Genomic DNA, 6,994 nt, shown 5'->3' with positions numbered 1-6,994 from the left:
TTACAGCTGTTTCCAACTGCCAAAAAAGCATGCAGCAGCTATATCACCTGCCAACAGTAAAAATGTCACCATGTAATGTCAGAAGGTAAATCAGGGATTTACAATGGGCAAACACTGACTAAATCATTTATACATAATTATTGTAGAAATGAAGCACTTTTTATTACATTATTTTCACTGGAGTTCCTCTTTAACCACTTTACCCCCGCGCGTACGTATTTCTCCGCCCCTTTTTCCATTCTTTAACAACCAGGGACGGAGAAACACGTACTTTCCGCGTTCCCGACGCTGCCCGCGCTCCCGCTCGTAAACACGCCGCCCGCCGCTAGTAAACACGCCGCCGCCCGCTCGCCCAGAGATCAATGAACGGGAAAATCCATTCCCGTTCGTTGATCTAAGCCCCGCAATGATCAGCTGCTCTCCTATGGGCAGCGCGATCATTGTGAGAAAAAACTCACCTGTCCAGCCTCCTTATACTTCCTCCAAGCTTCCGGAAGGAAGCTTGGAGGTCGCATTAAAACAAAAAGTTACTGTGGCCATCTTGTGGCCAAATAGTAAACTACACCCTACACATTTTTCACATACAAATAAATGACTTTTACATATAAAATTAACTCATTACCTCCCACACTCCCCATTTTTTTTTTTTTTTGTAATTAAAAAAAAAATTAAAAAATTTACAATTAAAAAAAATACATAAATAGTTACCTTAGGGACTGAACTTTTTAAATATTTATGTCAAGAGGGTATAACACTGTTACTTTATAAACTATGGGCTTGTAATTAGGGATGGACGCAAAAATGAAAAAAATGCACCTTTATTTCCAAATAAAATATTGGCGCCAAACATTGTGATAGGGACATAATTTAAATGGTTTTATAACCGGGACAAAAGGGCAAATACGTTTCATGGGTTTTAATTACAGTAGCATGCATTATTTAAAAACTATAATGGCCGAAAACTGAAAAATTATTATTTTTTTCCCCACATTTTTCCTATTTTCCCATTAAAACACATTTAGAAAAAAATAATTCTTGGCATAATGTCCCACCTAAAGAAAGCCTAATTGGTGGTGGAAAAAACAAGATATAGTTCATTTCATTGCGATAAGTAATGATAAAGTTATAGACGAATGAATGGAAGGAGCGCTGAAAGGTAAAAATTGCTCTGGTGCTCAGGGGGTAAAACCCCTCAGTGGTGAAGTGGTTAAGTAGTTTTACTATACCAATACAAAGCCAATGAATCTCCTCTAGAACTGAACGAGTTACTTTTTAGGAGTGATAAAATATCTTGTAGCACAGTAAAAAGTGTCCATTTGAAGATACATTTTTTTTCTTTGGCTATACAATGGCCTGGATAAAGACTTTCACAGAAGTGTTCTTACGGTAATGGGCAGAGCACTGGAGATCTCGAGGGCACAGAACTTATGGGCTATTTTAAAATGCAATAGAAGAAGGTTAAGATCATGGTATGATTTCATACACTAAAGCAAGGACAGAAGCTTTCTGCCCTGATATGAAGATTTGCAACAATACATCACTAGGATCCACATTGCAGCAAACTCTCAACAAAGGACGCTCTGTGTCCCAAAAGGACTCTGGCTACAGACAAAGATATCTCCTAAAGTGTGGGCCGCTATCTGATTATACATCCTCTGCAAGAAAATTCCATTTTTGTTGAGTATGCTATCAATTTTGTGCAACATGTAACAAGGGTTAATGTCAACCATTGCTTCAACTTGATTAAAATTATTTTCTGTGTATATAAAACAGTCAATACAGCGTTTCCAACAGAAACTGGTAGCTAGGCAAGTCAGCGTTTGACCCTAGCAAAGCAGGTAGTTTGGCAATGCCAAATAAAAAAAGCACTGCCATAGGCGCCAATGTAACTTGATTTTTGTACTGGCAAAGGCCGGTAATTTGGGTGTCACAGTTTGGCTATAGCTTAGCAGAAGTCCAGCTTGCGGTGGATGTGTAATGGTCGATACGGAAAGGAGTTCGGCTGTTATGTAGCCGGACTCCTGATAATGGCGGTGACTGGAGAGGTTCCATTATAGCCAAAATCTGGGTAGCAGCGGTTGTTTTGATAACTGTGTCAAATGTTGGTTTGTGGCGGGGATAGCAGCAGTGTTAGTGTTACGTGTAGATGGGAGGGAGGTTAGTGTGTGGTGTCGGTAGGGTAGTGTAAAGCTACGTTCACAGTGGCGTGTTGCGGCATAATGGTCGAGTTGTAAAGCGGATTGCTGCACTGCAGTGCAGCACCTGTGTGATGTTCATATTGCAGCTAGTGCATTACAGTATAACGCCATGCGGCATCATAACGCACTGAGGGCAGCTTAAAGAGAAACTCCGACTAAGAATTGAACTTTATCCCAATCAGTAGCTGATACCCCCTTTTACATGAGAAATATAATGCTTTTCACAAACAGACCATCAGGGGGAGCTGTATGACTGATTTTATGCTGAAACTCCTCCCACAAGAAGCTCTGAGTACCGCGGTACTCTGGGCAAACTGCCACAATGTAACAATGTTCACAGACAGGAATTAGCTGTTTACAGCTGTCTCTAACAGCCAAAACAGCTAGGAGCAGCTACATAACCTGCCCACAGTAAAAATGTCACCATGTAATAAATGTCTGAATGTAAATCGGTTAGAGGAAAGATTTTACAATGGGCAAACACTGACTAAATCATTTATACATAATTATGGTAAAAATGAAGCACTTTTTTTACTACATTATTTTCACTGGAGTTCCTCCTCCTGAAGTGTTTGCTGCTAACACAACGTAACTCACTGCATGCAGTGTTACCAAAAAACACGTTAACAGTGACTGTAAAACATAATATTCATTGGCTGTAGGTTTCACTGTACTTCCCTATATGCAACACAATGCAAGGATAACGTGCGACATCACTCTCTCGATCTGTTGCATCATTATCATTGTTTTCATATGATTTTGTCAGAAATGAAATATACCAGTTGCTGTCCGTTATATATCAGCAGCTGTCAGTTACAACTGAATGTGCAGGGTAATGTCCATGTTTCCCTATGGCTCAAGTGTGTGATATTACAGTTTAACAGTGTGCTGCCCGGGATGCTGTTATGAGGTAGTGGCCATGTTTAATATGGAGGACGGAGAATTCCATTGATCACAGTGAAAAAATGGGACGCAGTAGAGGAGAAAGCGATTGAGTAGACTACACAAGAGGTAAGGATGACCTGTGTATGGTTATTTTGACTTTTTATTTTCAGTTCAGGTTCTCTTTAAAGAGGAACTCCACTGAAAATAATGTAATAAAAAAAGTGCTTCATTTTTACCATAATTATGTATAAATGATTTAGTCAGTGGTTGCTCATTGTAAAATCTTTCCTCTCCCAGATTCACATTCTGACATGTATTACATGGTGACATTGTTACTGTGGGCATGTTATGTAGCTGTTTCTAGCTGTTCTGGCTGTTAGACAGCTCTAAACAGCCATTTCCTGTCTGTGAACATTGTTACATTGTGGCTGTTTGCCAGGAGTACCGCGGTATTCAGAGCCTCTAGTAGGAGTGGTTTCAGCACAAAATCAGTCACACAGCGCCCCCTGATGGTCTGTTTGTGAAAATCATTCTATTTCTCATGTAAAAGGGGGTATCAGCTACTGATTGGCATAAAGTTCAATTCTTGGTTGGAGTTTCTCTTTAAGCTAGGTACACACCATACAATTTTCTGTTAGATTTTCTGTTAGATTTACCTGCCAGATAGATAATTTCCAACATGTTGGAAATTATCTATCTAACCATCTATCTGCCTAGCAATTAGGCATTGTTCTACTCAGCAGGAGATAACTAGAATACAATGCACCAAATATAATGATCAGTCTCTACAGAAAATAATCTAACAGCAAATCTAACAGAAAAATCTAACAGAGAATTGTATGGTGTGTACTAGGCATTAGGTGTAGTTAAGGGGTGGGGGCTAGTGTGAGGATAGGATAATACAAGGTCACAGTAGAATATTGGTTCAATGAATGATATTCTATTGGTAACAGGTGACAGTAGAATACCTGTAATACAGTATTATTGATACTCTATCAGCAAGATCTCACATCCAAGGTAACTAGCAATGCTTAGAAGTGTACGCGCTGCTAGTTAGGGTCCTTTCACACAGGCAGCTGAGGAGCTGTAAACTCACCGCCTGTCAGCTGCTTTCCTGCACCGGCTGGACACTCGTTAGCGATTGGTACCGGCGCTGTACAGGCGGCCCCCATGGAGTAAGATCTGAGTGTGGCTGCAGCCGTGCTCAGACTCGACATGTCTTGTTCCTCTGCTGCCCAGTAACACCAACGCATGTCAACGTTTGACACGTGTGGTGTTACAAATACAATTCGGCTGCAATTAAATTGCACCTGAATCTGAAAGACAGAAGTCCGTCTGAAAGAGGTCTTAGTGCCCTGTACAGCTGATTACTGCAGTAGCAAGGTGAGAACTCCTGGTCTGTAATGCAGGGAATACACAATGAGGCTTTTTGGCAGATGTACTTTTCTATCGTTTTTCTGATCGATTTCCATTCACTTGAGAAAATCAATCAGAAAAATGATCGAAATCAGATCGGACCTGTCGAAAATTATTTATTGAGCCATCTATCTGCCCAAAAAAACCTCATGGCGTATTCCCAGCATAACTGCATCAATAATCAGAGTACTGCTGCCAAGGTTGCAAAAAGGTCATGTCCATGTTTGACATTCCTAGCTGGCTGCAGTGTAATGGAAAGATAAAGTTACATACTTGCATAGTCATTTGGGTTGAAAAAAGACATACCTCCATCAAGTTCAACCAGAAAGTATGGTACAACATGAGCTTGCACCCTCACATATCCCTGTTGATCCAGAGGAAGGCAAAAAACCCTTACAAGACATGGTCCAATTAGCCCCAAAAGCAAAATTCATATTTTCACACATTAAATTGCAACAGGACTTATTCAGCATTAGTCTATATTTATAGCAATTTTGTAACAAAAGTGGAACTTCTCTTTAAACACACAAACCTTTTTGCCCAAAATGATCAAAAGGGATAGTGTTGGGTGAAAATCTGGTATGTGTACAAATGTTTCACAATCACATTGGCTTCCCCTTCCTAGATCAGACACATTGGCCTCGATTCATAAAGCATTACCTCATGCGGTAATGCTGAAAACAGCAGACTTTACCGACCACTTAGCAAAATGTCAATTCATGGCTTTTACCGCATGAAAAGCTGACATTACCGACCAGGGAGATAAATTACCAACTTGGCTGTAGTTACTGACAACACATGTCAGTAAATTGTCAGCAAATGTCAATTCATAAAGCCTTCAACAAGCGGTAAGCCTGGCGGTAGGTACCGACACCTCTGGTGAGGTCTTAACACGTTACTGACAGCTCTGATGAATGCAAAAGTGCAGAGAGCCGAAGTCTGTTTGAGTCATCAGTGGAGAGAGCCAGAGAGCCCTCTGTGTGAATCATTTGAGCAGGCAGGGAAAGACTGTGTGACTCATCTGTCTGAGTCATCAGTGGAAAGAGCCAGAGAGAGCCGTCTGTGTGATTCATTTCTGCAGGGCAAAGAGAGAATCGAGACACTGCTCTACTCTACCGCTCAATGGGCTGCGGTAATTTACCGACCTCCAGGGGCAGCTGGGGAAATCTTTATGAATTAGCACACAGACCGGGAAAATACCGAGTGCGGTATTTTCCCGACAAGATTTTTTTTATCGCACTGCTGTTTATGAAACGAGGCCATTGTATCGCCTGACTGCTATAATGTTTCTATTTTCTGTCTTCACAACAGGGTGACTTTCGCTAGTCCAATCACAGCAATAACATGGACGGATCTGGTCTTAGGGCTTGTTTACACTGCAGAAGTTTTCGGCTTTTTTTTGCTCTCGTGTGGCTTTTAAAAACGCCTTTCGACCGCGTGGACAATGGATGTCTATGAGAAGGTTCATATCAGCGTGGGTCGTACGCTGTGTGGCTAGCAAAGTGGTGCGTGTACCATTTTCGGGGTGATTCTGCCTCAATGTAAAGTATAGGAGAAAAGCAAAACACTCACAAAATCGCTTTGTGTAGTGATTGCATTCACGTTTTTAAGAATACATACATTGTATTTATTCTTTTCGGGTTCAAAGAGTTCACTTCCTTTCCTGACTTGCATCAGGGAGTGGATTACAAAACTGCTCGGAGAAAATGCTTAGAAAATCGCTAATCACAAAAACTATTCGCCCACCCAAGCACCGGGAATTGGAAAAAAGACGCCTCAAAAACAGCCCAACGCGGACGGACACGCGAGCCGAATGCAATGTGAACAAAGCCTTAAAGAGGTACTTTAACCGAGTATTTAACTTCATCCTAATCAGTATCTGATATCCCCTTTCCTATGAGAAATCTTTACCTTTTCTCGAATAGATCATCGGGGGGGGGGGGGGGGGGGTGTTGGTCTGTGTGGCTGATATTGTGGTGAAACCCCTCCCACAGCGTGATGTCTTGACCAAGATCCTGACAGTTTGCTGTCTATACTAATCAGTTTTATGCATAAGCGGTGTCATAAATTACTTGAGACTTATCACTCCCTTTGATATGGAGATGAGGCCAACCTAGACTTTAAACATATACTAAACAATTTAAAATGGTCGCACAGCCTCATAAAGTATACCAAGTTACGTTTATTATATCAAAATCGTTAAAAGACACCAATCCTCAGACATATTAGCCATAGGTCAGTATGTTCCCCAAACAATCCCCATAAAAACAATTACTGCGGATAACATATATGACGCTGACTGCGTGCCAAATGGTAACAATTCAATATCTTAAGCATAGAAACAAAACTGTGTCTGGCCAGAAACATCAATTTTGCTGCACTTATCCGCGTCCGCGCATTCATTCACCACACATACATGTGCCTAGATATTAGGTATGGGGGGCCCCCTTTAAATTAACTTGGATTCCTCCAAATGGTTCAGTTCGTCAAGATAT

The sequence above is a fragment of the Hyperolius riggenbachi genome, chromosome 2, assembly GCF_040937935.1.
Source record: "Hyperolius riggenbachi isolate aHypRig1 chromosome 2, aHypRig1.pri, whole genome shotgun sequence".
NCBI classification, from domain to species: Eukaryota; Metazoa; Chordata; class Amphibia; order Anura; family Hyperoliidae; genus Hyperolius; species Hyperolius riggenbachi.
The sequence above is the reverse complement of the archived record's forward strand: the minus strand, read 5'-3'. Positions refer to the sequence as shown.